At 50.0% G+C, this 14,924-nt stretch overlaps 1 protein-coding gene across 2 annotated transcripts in view; it reads right to left on the bottom strand.

Moving 5' to 3' along the window:
* Nucleotides 1-4,193: 4,193 nt before the first annotated feature.
* KATNAL1 (katanin catalytic subunit A1 like 1) overlaps nt 4,194-14,924 on the bottom strand; it is a 77,754-nt gene continuing 67,023 nt past the window's right edge. Inside the window, exons 13-14 of one of the 2 annotated variants that reach the window (XR_003260521.2) lie at nt 6,062-14,640; nt 4,194-5,316 (exon numbers count right to left, since the gene is read on the bottom strand). The gene's annotated coding sequence lies outside the window, so the exon portion shown is untranslated. Of the gene's footprint in view, nt 5,317-5,715; nt 14,644-14,924 lie in introns of those variants that run through there. The other variant, XR_010387291.1, reaches the window with a different exon arrangement.

Genomic DNA, 14,924 nt, shown 5'->3' with positions numbered 1-14,924 from the left:
TCCCTCATATAGAAAAAACAAAAGGAAAACCCATCTACAAAAGCACTTCTGTGTCTGTGACAATCAGCTGCCAAAATGAATAGATCTCCTGTACTCCTGCAGTCAGAAATGTTGCAGAAAACCACAGAACCATGAGGAATAGCTGTAACTGAGGGAGGGACAGGCTTGAGCTGGGAAGGACCTATAATTTCAATTTTTTTCCTGGGACCTGAAAAGCCTACAGCCAGCCCCAGGTAAAACATCAGGAAAGAGACCACAAGGCATATGGAGCTAATTGGTCCTGATTCGAAAGGACTAAAAATAAATCCTGGGGAAAGACCTCAGCAAGCGACAGGTCTCCAGAGGCCGCTGACTCAGCCAGAAGCAGCACGACACAGACAAACGAGGAGGCAAGACCATCCTGAGCAGAAATCTCATTACAGCTACTTAGCTATTCTTACTAACCTGGCTTCTATTTACTGCCCCTAGGGCTTAAGCAAAGAACATTAAGAATGAAATTAAGAAACTAAAAATGTAGGCTGAACGTCTGAAAAAAATCTCCCTGACACAGCAAGATGCCCAGGGAGAGCTTCGCCAGCACCGTCAGCCAGGGGAGGAGGAGCGGGAGTGGACACAATCCTGCAGCGGCTCCTTCAGCCAGAGCGGAAAAGCCCCCGGGACTGCTCTGCCTCCCTCCAGACACCCCTTGCCCCCAGTGAACCCACGAACAGTGGGTGCCGGGATGCACATCCTTCGCCACAGCATCACCCCAGGCAGGGCTGTCCCTCCAGGACAGGTTTCCTCCTCCCAGCAGGGACGAGCTGGGCTTGCTCATACCTTGCGCTTGCCCTTGCTCCGGGTAAGGAGCAGCCTGCACCTCTCGAGCAGCCCTGCCGCACCAGCTGGGGTTTTCACCGGGGACCACGCATTTGCCCTGAAAGCCCAGGGAGACGAGACACAAGTGCCACAGTTGGGAGGCAGAGAGATGACATCAGCCCTATGCCTCCCCCAGGACCGGTCTCATGTCGTTTTTCTCCCAGCACAAGCACAGCGCAAAGACTTGATAGAGGGAGACCGTCAGTCCTCCTGTGGTGAATAAGCACCTTTCTCACAGCAGAAACAAAGCTGAGCAGACCCCTGGCAAGACACCTTGCCACCCCACACATCCCCAGGCTGGAGCAAATATCAGACGTGAGCCTCCCAGTGCTGCTGACAGCCCTGCCCCGCATCCCACGGGGCCATGGAGGACATTCAGCAGCTCCTGGAGTCTCTGAGTGAAGGGGCACGCCTGAAGCACTTTTCCTTACTACCTTAGCCCTTCATGCACTGGTCTCACAACGCCCAGGGAGGGGGGGATCTCCAGCCCGAGGCCAGGAGAAGACATCCATACCTGGGGTAGGTCTCTGTGCAGAGCAGCACAGCCACTACCGCACCCTCCAGGCTTGTGCCTTGTCCCCTGGGGGAAGGAGACAGTTGTGTCTTACACCCAGCCCACTCCCCTGAGCTGCCCAAAATGCTGCTCTCTGGATAGTGTAGTAGGTCCAGGACTTCAGCACGAGGTGCCCATGTTCATCGGCTGCCCTCAGCTGGCTGCTCTTTGCCCCCCTGTACCCAGAAAGTCTGGGCGCAGCACAGGCCCCAGGCGGGAGTGGCTGTGTGGTAGCACTTAGCATTGAAACTCTAACATATGCTGGTCCAGCCAGCAGCTTATTATCTCTCATCTAATGCTTCTTCTGGCCCTCTTCAAAAAAAACATTTTTCAAATTAAAAAACACTGGGGACCAAGACACAATAATGGAGAATAAATCCCTCCCCACCCTCCTGTCCTCACTGCTTTCTTCTCCAGCAACAGTACCTTCACCAAGTACAGAAAAAACTTAGTGCTAGCACCCAGACCGACAGTGCAATTAGAGGCTGTCATGTGCTATCTGTCCTCTAATTTGCTACATTGGCATAGACATCTGTGTTGGTAATTATGCACATAGTGGGATCTACAGTGTTACACATAGCCACTAGCATGAGCAAAGAGCCAAAGAGCAAGGCTTCACAGCAGTGCAGCTGGGTGAAAAACTTGGCACAGTTAGAAAACACCACACAATGTGTATCAGTGCTTCCCTATGGGGGGCTGGTGGGAAGTGACTACAAATATCCACTTTGATAAACAAGAGTCAGATATCAAATGTATAAATAATAGCAGCTTTGTTCACTTTTTCATCACTTCTGCTATTGCAGTGTTGCCCTCTGGGCAGAAATGGTGTCAGAGACTTACAGTTATCTTTGAGATGGGAAGCACGGGTAGGAGGAGGACTCTCTTCTGAAATCCACATTAGCAGAGCAGCAGTCGCTGCCAGGCTGAGCTAGATACACATCCCATCCAGATTCAGAGAACTAATACTATATTCTCAGGTAGCTCTAACCCAGGGAAGGCTGAGAATCTGTGAGCTTTGAAAAGGAGAGTGTATCTCCAGTTCTCATGTAGACAATCCTTCAGTAAAGTATTTAAGCAGACACAACTTTAATTGTGTGCTCAAGTTCCAGCAAAAGCAAGAACAAAGCATCTGTGATTCTTGATCACGCCAAGACCCCATGTAACCTGCTGTGTCATCTCTGCCACTGGCCACCAGCCCCAGAGGGTAGTGTCAGGTAGAATAGAAGCTGTCAGGGTTTCATCAGCTACGAGATGGGAATAAGTTTTTCTACTCAAAAACATTTTGCCCTGAAGACCCATTATTAGCAGCAAAGGATGCTGATAGGCCTCTTCTGACTGTGCCTGTGCCTCAGGCCCTAGGTCTCCACTGCCAGGGATCTCCTGTAGATGTTTCCTCTAATGTAAAACAAGTGCAAAGTAGATGCAAAGCACCAGTACGGGGGCAGGAGTGAGTATAGATCTCTGATTCTGTAGCTTCTCAGAAAATTGCAAAAATGGGACACCCAGGCCTAAAGGTCCAGGAGCTGGAGCAGAGATGGCATTCTGTCCTAGGCTCTGTGCTGACTTACTGTCATCATGTCTGACCCTGGACAAAACAACAATTTTATCTATCTCTTTTTGCCATCTGTAAATCCAGGATAATGCTTCCATTCTCTGGAAAAAGATCCTCCCTTAACAGTGTCCTGCTAACACAATGTAGTACAGTGATTTACGAAAGAGTGAGAACCTCACTTTTATCTCCTACTTGAATTGTTAAAATAATTAATTACCTCTAGGCACTTTTAATTAAAACATGGCTGTATTACTAGTTTTGTTTAAAATATTTAACATCGAACCATTGCACCTTCAATTTCCTGAAAGCAGCAACTGTAGCTGTCTTTGACATTCCAGTTCCAAACTATTTTCGGTAAGTTATCCAAGTTATATATTGCTTATTTTTATTTATATACTTCAGTGGCCACTAATAATTCTGCAGCTTGAATCAACATAACATTTTTTCCATTTCCAGAAATGACACCAAGGTATATGTGCAAATTGCAGTTGTCCAGCCAAATTATCATGAATCACGTTAAACTAGAAAGTGTAATGGCGATGGTTTAGTTTTAAATCATCCATTTTGTTCCAAGTTAAGCAATAGGAATAAGGTTTCTCTATTCTTCCACTTTAGTGCCCAAGACCGCGTCCAGAGGTCACTCAGTTCATGCTTCTGATGTCCTGCAGGTGGCTGAGGGCATGGGGACTTTCCTTTGAGCATGGTAGCAGTTTGCACGAGACACTGTATGTTGCCAGCTGTGGCCCCAGAGCTGTAGCAGATCTGCACTGGTGGATTTGGGCTGCGGAGCACCGTCCGCACCCAGCGGAGCACAGTAAAGCCTTCTCCAGGTGCAGCCTGCAGACACCCTAATGACTTCTGCTTCCATCAGTCCAGCTGCAAGACTGGCAGCATCATACAACAACACATGACCACTGAATTCTGGGGATTAGTGGGGACAACTGTCACTCACAGGAAAGCAGGGTGGGAAGGGACACTGCGGTCACCCCTCTGCACCTAAGCTACTTCAGTGGCCACACAACAAATATGAAACAGTGTAAGGGGCCAAACCAATGAAGTGCTGAACACCCTTCCTTCAGTGGGAGCTGAGCCTGCTGGGGGGTCACACGGGAAAGGAAAGAGAAGGAACTTAAACTAGACAGAAGTAACCTAAACAGAGATGCCTCCTCCCACCGTTATGGACCTGAAGTCTCCGTTGGACAATATGGTTGAACATCTCACATGTCTCATCCCTCAGTGCTTTCTGCTTCTCTCAGTCCATCCTCTCCATTTATTTTCTTTCAGTGCCTCTCTTTACAGAGCCATAGGGAAAAATCCCAGGTTCTGGAAAGCTACTGCCACCTTGCAAGTGATGTGTGTGAGCTACTAGGACCCCTTGTTCTGCAAACTCAGACAGCCATTTCCAACGGAGAGCACAGAAGTCAACAGCGCTGTCCTCTGTGCAGGCTGGAGGCTCCACTGACTGCATACCCATATTGGTGTTTTTCTGCTGCACTGAGACTCCAAAGCCAAAAACCATACAAGTGATGCAGAATAGGTGTAGGAATTCGTACCTTCTGCTTTCTCTTTTGTTCACTTAAATGCATTCATTGACCACTGATTGCACCTGCATGAAACCACAAATTCTTCTTTGTGACAAAACAGGAGATTTGTTTAAAAAACTAGTATTTAAATGTACTTTCTCTCATTCTATTCAAGGGACTTCAGATCTAGATCCCACTAAACCACCTATGGTTCAGATGTCCTCTGCCAGGAACAGAAATGGCTGGGGATGTCATGTAAACATCAGGAAACCCCCAAAGCATAAATAGCATCCAGCGGCACGAGAGCACCTCAGAATCTGCACCATGGTCTCCATTTTCTCGCCTTCTCCATGCAGTGCAAATGCCCCTATGCTTCCAGTTCTGATTTTATTTTTTCATTTGTGGTCCAGCAGATGACTGAGCCTGGGGAAGCTGCCAGACTGTAGAAATGCCATTTTTGAACACTTCCACATGTATATGTGGAGTTCTAAGGAAGACTGACTCATTCCCAAGGAGCCCGGTTATTGCAGAGGGGTGTATCAATGCTGGCCCTTTATTTTCTAAATAATAAACGGGTGGACAGTTGTGCGTAATCGAAACAGTAGAGGGCAGCTCCACCCTGCTTAACACAGAAAACATTGTCGGCAAGTGGCGGCTGTTTACACATTACATGCAAAGGTAAGGCAGATACTTTCGCACACCGAGATCATGAAAATAATACAGAAGATGATAGCAGACGCTGTCTTCTGCCCCTGCTCCTCATCCGCAGTGCCGTCATGCAGACCAGGGCCAGCACAGAACCTGTCTGCCATTTCTCCAAAGCAGTTCACAATCTGAGCAACAGAAATGCTGGGGTCAGTCATTTTGGAGATGATGAGGGTGTCCGCAGGCTGCAGATGACCCTTCGCAGGCTGCAGCCAGCCAGTGGGGCTCAGTGCAGCCTGCAGGATGCTCTAGCCGAGGCCACTGACTTTCCCACAGAGGAAGGATGCGTGGGCAGATGCCACCCACAGTGCCCACATTGGGCCGGACCGGAGGCTGAGTCCCCCCATCTAGCTGACAGGGAAATAACAGGTGAACTCACTGGCCAGGATGAGCTGGAGAAAATCTGTGCCACTCACACTAAAAACAAGGTAAACACCATTCACCTTCATTCACTGCAGCAGATCAGCTGCCAAGGCACATGAGGCTGTCATGCCCCCCCCCCCCCCCTCCACCAGCCCTGTCCGAATACCAGCTTTTGGGTTAAAGCAAAAAAGTGAGAACGGTCAGGATTTCCTCATACATCACAGAGTAGCAAGAAAGGGCATGACCTTGTTAAAAAGGTATTTTCTGCAAATCATTTTGCAGTAAATAGATTGGAGGAAGCCTGACTTTTACAGAAACCGGAATGATGAAGGTCAGTGATAGAAATTTTAGCCCAGAAATGATTTGTCTCCTTTCTCTTCCAATACCTGGGACTTAGACAATTTGTTAGGTGATTAACACCCTCAGGTGGAAAATAAACGCAGACTTAAAGCCCATGCTGACTTCAGCAGTGACTGTGCTATCTTCCCAAAGGCAAAGACGGGTGCATACCTCAAGAGTCCATCTTCTGGCCACAGGTGTTTTCTGTCTCTCTCTCCTAAAGTCAGTTGCAGAATCTAAATCCTAGCTTTCAGAACAAGTTATCTGCATTTTGAGATACTTCCCAGAAGGCTTGGACTCTAGAAGAAATCAGATGGCAAGCACAGACCACAACTATCATATTTTCATCTGCAACACACATCCCAACTCTCCCAGCGCTTGCAAAAACTGAAGGAGACTGCACCAATTTTCCACACCTCAGCACTCTGAAAAGTCAGCAGGGAAGAGGCCCCTTGAAGCATGAACAAACTGAGAAAAATAATTAACTATGACAATTAATTTGGCAACCTCTGTGCTATTTTGCACAGCTAGGATAGAAAAGTGACTGCAGTTTCTTGCATTGTTTCTCCACCATGTTCATAAGAAAACACGGGGGAAGGAAAAACCACCAGTCCCAGAGATAACAGGAGAGCAGATCATTTTGGGGTAGGTGTCATGCATGTCAGTGGAATTAGAAGCATGTCACATATATATGCTCCTGGTTTTGGCCGTGGCAGAAGAGTTTGGCCATGAGCAAGCCAAGATGCATCACAGCCTCGGGAAGCACACTGAAGCTGCAACACCGTTCCATCACCTCCTGTGACACCCAGGAGATGCAATGCTATTTTTCCTAATACAGACCGACATGATGCTTAAAATCCAGGACATGTATTTCTGCAGCACTACATATCTCACGATATTTGGAAAACGCAGAAAAGTGAGGACTTTCATTTCACAGTTACAGCAAGCCCTGTACAGATCTCTAATGCTGCTATTCCAGCACAAGCCCTTATGTTGTGCTGTTAATAGGAGGGTGTTGGTAGCCCTCCTGTTGATCCCTGTTTGTGCGAGGCACTCTCTTTTGCCAGCTACAGTTGTAGAGAGTCACTATGCAGCAATCTCTCTACCTATTGGGCACGCATAGAAGTGCTTTCAGGAAAATGCTACCCCTGTTAGGAAGACAGTGATGGCCAAGTTTCCTGAGGCCCTCTGAAGCATGCTCATTGAGATGGTGCAGGCAGCCGTTCCCCTGTGCCAAGGGCGCTTACTCAGGTAGGCACTTGTTCTGGAAGGTTTTGTCGCACAAGCAAATGGATGTTTGTGCAAATACCATAAAAACTGGAGTCTCTGGGGCATGGTTACAGGCTTGCCTGCACTCCTGCCTCCACACCTCATCTTTCTGGCCAAGCCAAGCCCCAAGGCAGATGCACTTTGTGGTGTGCCATGCATTGATCATCCAGACCAAGGAACTCACCAGGGTGTCCAAAGGCTCCCTCCTACCTCCATGTGCCTCATTTTCCTTCCACTAAAGGAGAGGGAGGTGGGAATGGTGCCTACCCACAACTCATTTAGAAATGCAGTTAGGAGCTACATGACTTCCTTGGACTAGGAGCCGGAGCCATCTCCCAGGTGCCCCGGTTGAGACCTGCCCTCTGAATGCCTCTCCTTATATATTGGACCTGAGCGTGCACCTGGCCTGGGTTGGATTTCTCTGGTCTCCCTCTCGGAGACGAGGGTCTTGAGTCAGGCCCTGGCTTGTTTTAGCAAACAGCTGTTGCCACAGAGGCCTCTCTCCCCGTTTGCAAGGGGATACGCCACGGTACAATGGAAAACAGCTGCCTTAAATGATATCAGTCAGCGAAGTGAAGGTAAGAGGGAAAGCTGGGTCCAGCACAGCTCTGTAACCAATAAAGTGAACCACAACCCTTCCCAAAATGCCCCCATCTGCCCCAGCATCGTCCAGCTCCTGCAGCTTAGCTGCACCCCTCTGGAAAGGTTGACACAAGCATTTCCCACACGCTGGCTCCAGGATCCAAATAGTCCTTCTTTGCCTCAGGCTAATTCCTAGGGCAACAGGCCCCAGGCATGAATGTTTGTACCCGTAAGCTATGGTCCTGCGGGCCTTTTGCACGAGGTTAGTGCTTGGCTGTGAGTGACAGCCGGTTCCCACAGGCATGCGGTGTCACCCTGCCACACTCATGGGGGAGCCGTCCTTCTGCATCACACTGCCATTTCCCTAGTTCTGGTCCTGACAGCTAAAATTAAAAAAAGTTTGTTCTTTAACCTCAGAGAAAATAAAAGTGAGGTTGCATCGGTTAGCACAAGGCAAGAAACCGCAGGATGGGGCTTCACAAGACTAAGCTTTCAGGGACATTAGTGCCGAAGCCCCCTTCCCAGCCAGCCCAGGCCCCGTGTCCTCCCAGCCACAGAGAGACAGCCCCACCGTGCTGTGCCCTGCACTGGGAAACAGCATCGCCTGAAAGCAGCCCAGCAAAAATTTAAAAATAGCCCAACCTTGTTCACAGCAAGGTCTGACATCTGCTGCGGCAGCACAGCTGCAGGTCAGCCCTCCGCAGCGTGAGGCAGCGGGGAGGTGAGGACGCGGGGCTGGGGACAGTGCCATGTGCTGGGACCGCCAGCCACGGTGGCATCTCGAGACGTCCCCATCTCAGGTAGCCTCAAGGCATCGCAGCTCCAGGGAAGGAAACATGGGCTGGCTTCTGCCGAACTGTTGTGTCGGGGCGTCTCACATACAGAGTATTGCACACAGTTAAAAAAAGTTTAAACAAAAGGAGGCGCAGGCGGCAGACGGCTTTCTTAGCCAAGCAGATGGGCCCAGGGAAAACACCCTTTTTCTTTGTTTGGTGACTAGACATGCCTCATTCCTAGGGGTCTGCCGTGCCACTCCATTTCCCAGAGCTGCCATCCCACAGCCATGAGTACGGCTGTCTCCTCTGACCCAAGGAGGGTCGAAAGCTGGCAGTGTGGCCGCGGGGCCAGGCTGCCACGCTGGGAGGAAGCCACCAGCCTGCACCCACCTCCGCACCCCTCGCGCGAGGCCGCAGGCAGCTCTGCAGCCCTCACGGACACGCGTCAGCTCCGTGGAGGCAGGAAAGACGTCTACAGCAAACTTCAGCAGCTTTTTTCCAAGCAGTCCTGAAATCTAGTCAGCAATTTGGGTTCAAAACTGACCACATGCTTTTCGGCAGTGTCCTCGATGCCGTGAAGAACAGATCCATGCCCCAGCTGGGAAGGCGTGAGCCGTGGTGACCGCTTTGGGCAGCACGCAGAGATCAGCTGAAACGTTATAATCTTCTCCCTGAGGTTAGGGGGAGCTCTCAAGCCTTTCAGAGGCTCCTCCTAGGTTCCTCAAACCAACACAAAACCAAACCATACGCCAGTAAAGAAACCCCCGACTGCAGCACACGCGTGAACAAAACCTCGTCTGAACTCCGACGTGCTGATAGGGTTTGACACAAACACACTCTGAAAACTTTTATTTTCGTGGCTGTCCTTGAGGTTCTGTTCATGCAATTTCCATAAAGCCCCAAGTCAGAGACCTTTACATTTTTATAGGGGCTCTATTCATAAAACACCAAGCTGTTTCCACATGAACGTCATAGCCCATAGGCTGAGCAGAGAATGAATTTCCATGAGTCATTAAACTGCTTTCCCCTGGAGAAACAGCTTACTCTCGGTTACATGCCGGAGGTGCGTGCGTCTCCAACAGAAGGTGGGAAAAGGAAGTTTTTAGCTCTCAAGTGTAAAATGAATGTTCAATAAATAGAATCATTTTTCAGACAAGCAAATGCAGTGTTCAAGTCACTAGCGCCTTGGGGCTATTTACTTGACTATGCAATTGGCAGTGCGTTGTACATAGCAACTCCTGCGCTTTGTTATGCACACTGCGGGTTTTTGCTTCAGCACTTCTTCTGCCTGCCTGTTTTTCTTTTAAATAAACATGAGGCACAGCCTGATGCTGTGGGAATGCCTCGAAGAGAGGCAGCCCAAGCTCAGCCCCTGTTAGACACACACAGTAAGACTGTCTGAACGGGGAGGTATGGCAGAGTAACAGGTAAAGTTTATTGCCGCTGTAGCTTACTCCCTGGAGACTCCCTCTTCTCCCTTCCTCCCACCCAGAAGAAAAGCCTTTGGCTGCTATTCCCCAGTGAAAGGATGGAGCAATGAATTGCCTCAAACTAATTAAAGCACTCAGAGCCTCTGCCCCTCCCAGGACCTGTCCCTCTCCTGTCCTCAGGACCGACATGCAGGGGGGGATACAGCGGTCCGTAGTGTTTTCCAAGAATAAAACTGCGTGTTGAATTACCTAGTATGTGCAATGACTTTGAGTTCAGGCGCTGCTTGCTTGGAGTCAGCTTTGAGGCTGACTCAGCTGCTCAGGGTTACCTGCAGGCTCGTGTGCTTCACAGGGGAAGGGTGGCTTGCTGAGAAGGCCTGTTCTCAGTCACATAATGCAGACTCTCTGCTGGGGCCCAGTTCTGCCCAGTTTAAAGGCACATCAGAGCTCCTTATTTAGTGTAAGGTCTGAGCTCTGCTCCTTCCAGCAGCCCCTCTCAGCATCTCCAGTGCCCAGGGTCAATCCACCAAACAGCTCCTCCCTTTTCATTTCTTCTGCAGATAAACATTAGCATTCACCATGGTTTTATGATGTTGTATTTCACAAAACCAAGGAAAAATGCACGTAGTGTGGACAGAAATTTGGAATATTCCTTTAAATATCTTGTCAGTCCTGTAGTGATACTTATTAGCTGTGTCTATATTAGCAAATGAAGCTAGCCCATGCCAGGTAGGGCTCTTCCAAACAACTCATGGGGGTTAGCATGGGCCAAGGATCTTTCCTAGCTAACAGCCTGAGTGCAGCCACCCTGCACTGGGGGATGGAGAGTTTAATCACAGAGGCGTGGGACACCCCAACCCAGCTGGCCTCGGAGCCAGAGAACAGCCCAGGGCACGTTGCAGTCATAATACAGCTATAACCACCGTGTCTTATGTTCTGAAAAATCCCCAAAACAAACATATGTGCAAAGTTTGGCATGTCATATTTGTGTGAATCTTTGCAGAGAATAAAAGTAGAAATGTGTGGCAGATTCCTCCTCCTCCCTTCCCCGGCCTGTGGCACCAGTGCAGTAAACAGAGGCAGCTGCACCTCCCCGAGCTCACGCTGCTCCATCATGTCGCCTGCTTTGCATGAGAGACTGAGAATAAACACGCTGACTTCATTTCTGCCCTTCACCAGGGGCTTTAATCAGTCAGCCTGTGTCAGCAAGACCATCTTTTTAAGGGATCTGGGAGGGTGGCTTTTGAGGTCAGCCGTAGCAGTGTGCACACCCCATTCTCCTTCGCCGTTATGAGTCCCAGGCAGCCCATATCCTCGCCTCCAGTGCGGGGATCACGCGGGCCCCAGTGATGCTGCAGCATTTGACTGTGCCCTTCTCTGTAGCAGGGCTTTGGCACTTTGTCCGGACCGTTTCACAGGTGGCAGCCCTGACCCAGAGCATCTCTCAGACAGCCAGCGTCGGGTTTTGGCTGCAAACCCCAGTGGGGCCGCAGACCTCCTCACCTGCCTTCCCAGGAGGTGAAGGTCTGTGCCCACGTGGCCTTTGCCCAAAGGCAGTTCAACAGGTCCCCTTCCCTCTGGGCCAATCCACCCCTCGATTTGGTGCCTCTCTAGGACCTCCGACCCGAAACAGCACGGAATCAACAGCCTTTGTAACCCTTTTCCACGCGAGTTACCTTGGCATGATCACCCACACGTGAGCTTCGGAAGGGGCATTACGAGGATATCTTGGCAGAGAAAACTTGTACTTGACTGTTTTGCATTTAACTATGCTCTGTTCGCGTAGCTCTTTGGTAAGCATCCCTCTCCACCGCTGAATCACACCTCTCCAACCAGTGATTCACACCTTGTTCTTCCTTTCCCTCCACTCCGTGCAACGATATCCTGCCTAGTTTGAAACCTCATTAGCTTAATTTAAGAGGTTATTTTACAAGGAAGACTGATCTATGCCAAAGCTAACACAGGAAAAGAACTGTCATCTGTTTACTCTTTATGAAGTGTTATTGCTATTCAAAAAATGCACAACAAACCCCTAACATTTTGTATAAGAAAAAGGCACTATCCAGCAACAATAAAACTGCTTTACTCTACAGTCAGGGTATACTCTAGATAACTTGCTTAACATCAGGTAGCTTGCGGGTTATAAAGCAGGTTACTTTCCTGCAGCTCCTTGCATATGTAATACCTGTTTGCAGGGCTGAAAATCCCTTGAGTCTGGACGCTCACAATATTTCCAGAGAGATGGCACTTGTCTCATCCTGGGGCAGAAGGAGCCTATCATTCGCCTTTCCCAGAGCTGCTAAGGACAGGCATCCTTTAAGCTTAGAGCCCCAGTCAAGGCAGGAGACATGATCTCCCAAGCAACTAATGTTACTGTCATTCACAGCCCAACTTGCCAGAACAGCATGTTTTGTGGTGTCAGCATCGTTGTTCAGTAACCTACACACAGACCCAGTGTCTTCACGGAAAAACAGACCAGCATAGCTATTGCAGGAAACACTGCCCCAAGATGGCTGTCTGAATAGGTACTTTGCTCCAGAATAAAAGGGATTTTAGTCCAAAACTTTTTTATTCAGAATTAAACCCCTTTTTTTAGGAATAGTGAGTCCCCATGGGAGTTATTCAAGAATAGGTCATTCCATTAGTTATTCATGCCACTGTGTGGACAGGTGCCAACAAATTTAATATTATATTAAAATGCACATTGAAGTGGAATAAGGAAAAATAAAACATCCTGGCATCTAGCATTTAAACCGTATGGCTTCTGGCGACCCATGCCTAAACAGTGGGCTATCATTTGGGGCTATCATTTGGGGCTATCATTTTCCTCCCAGCTGTGCGTATTTGACTGTTGGTGCCTGGGAGAAAGAAGCAGGTTACTCTGGGCAACAGCAGACACAGACTTACAGCAGAGCAGGTCCAGAAGCTGTAACCCACAGCCTCCAATACCGATACCAGTCACCGCAGTGACTCTGCAGTAACCATCCTGTGCAGCCTCGCATCTTCTGCATGAGAGGAAGATACATGGGGCAGGTGGGAGAGGAGGTAAAGGAGACAGAGGGAGCAGAGGAAATTTCCCTTGGTAACTGCAAATCCAGAAACTTCACAGCTGTAAACTGGGAGTCTCGACCGTGTGGGACAGAGCGGCAATATTTCTCATAGCAGGAGCTGCAGAGCAGCATCCAGATGTTCTGCCCAGAGCCCCACCACATGCATCTGACCCATCTGTTCATCAAGGCAGTACCATAAGGAAGTTTGTGGGATGTGGGGATGAAAACCACCTTTGGGGTGAAATCTTGCAAACACATATATCCTTTTCCCTTCCTTGATCTCTCAGACCAGCTGATTCCCATGAGTGACTTGGAAACCTCTCCCCCTCTACAGACCCACACGTCCGCCCTCTGAAATGCACCTTGACCATCCAGGACAGAGGAACGAAGTGCAGTGGGAGCGGGCAGGAAGGGCAGGTGGGATGTGTCGCCCATGCCAGGCCCAGGCATGGAGCAAGCTCATGAGGTACCATACCCACGCATGGGGTCCTGGGTCTGCTTGATGGGCAGCTCTCCATCTCACACCAATGCCTGAGGCAGGAGAGGAGCAACAGCCCCTGCCCTGGGAGGGTTTGGTGCTCATCTGCCCTGCAATCACAGCAGCTAAAAACAAAGTGATCGCAAGGAAAATCATCTGACAAGCATGCCTCCAGCTTCCCACCTTCCTCCTTCTGGGCATGGAAACACAGGTGAAAGCATGAGGTCCACAGAAATCTGGTGAGCAGATTTGGCTCTGGAGCACCTGGCTGACACGTCCAGCAAAGACTCACCGAAACCTGGAGGTGTGCCCAGCGCCTGCTGCGCGGGAGCATCTGAATTGCCATGACAACGCGAGTGGCCGCAGGGAAGGCAGGAGGGAGGGGAAAACTTTCCTTCCTCCCTGAGGATAGTCGAGACTGGTCACTACACGGAGGGGGAAGCCCAGACTTCACACCCGAAGGGCACAGAGGGACGATAGCTGTGGTCTGGTGCACAAAATAATCAATTCAAAACAAAGCCCTTGTTTATAGTGCAATGGGGCTTGGGCTGGGGGATTCGGGGTACGTGACCGCATGCCTGCAGTGAGGCAGGGTGAGACCTGCAGGGGAAGGGTGATACCTGCAATTAATGGTGACGTCCTAGGAAGGAACCCGTGTTATCTGAACAGTTCCCACCTGCCTGGGCTTCCCTGCACAGTACAGCCCCACTCTGCTTCACAGTCTTTAGCTTTTGACATAACGAGTGTACTTACGCCCGGCCTTGCCTGTGCGTTGGTAGCCAGCCAAGCAAGTGGAGCAACTTGTTCAGCCAAGCGAACGGTGCTTTTTGGTCAGGCAATGGCTGCTGGAGCTGGCCCGTTCCGCCTGGCCAGGCTCGCTTGGGCCGTCAGCTGGGGCCAACAGGAGCAAACAGGAATGTACAGAGCCCTGCCTGTACCAAACACAGCTGTGGTCATCAACCTCCTCTGCAGGCTGTCATCAGTGCACTGAGCTGCAGCAGCACTCAGCAATGCCAGCCATGGGAAGCGTCATGCTCCCATGCCTCCGAGGTGCTCCACGTGTTTGAGCCTTGGTGGCATCTGCTTCAAAAAGCCACAGCAGGGTGGGAAGAGCTGGAGGGGAACAGGGTTGGGCAGCAGCTGGCTGCAGCACGGGGACAGGCACCTGCTGGGAGAGAGGAGGACATGCACACAAGAGCTGGTGGCATGAGGGGAGCACACGAAGAGCCACCCTCAGAGCAGGCAGGGGTAATGTGTGGGTCGCTGGTACGAGTGGAGCCTCTGCAGGGATGGCTTTGAGGGCAAGGCGTGAGTCTTGAAAAGAGGCCAGTGGGAAGGTTTGTACCTGGTGGTTTGTAACAGACACTGGAGAATCCACTCTAGTTAAGAGAAAGATGTACCAAGGGAGAAAAGGGATCAGTTCTGACCAGTCACTTCATGCCATGGCAT

This window comes from Dromaius novaehollandiae, chromosome 1 (assembly GCF_036370855.1).
Source record: "Dromaius novaehollandiae isolate bDroNov1 chromosome 1, bDroNov1.hap1, whole genome shotgun sequence".
Taxonomy (NCBI): Eukaryota; Metazoa; Chordata; class Aves; order Casuariiformes; family Dromaiidae; genus Dromaius; species Dromaius novaehollandiae.
The sequence above is the reverse complement of the archived record's forward strand: the minus strand, read 5'-3'. Positions and strand labels throughout refer to the sequence as shown.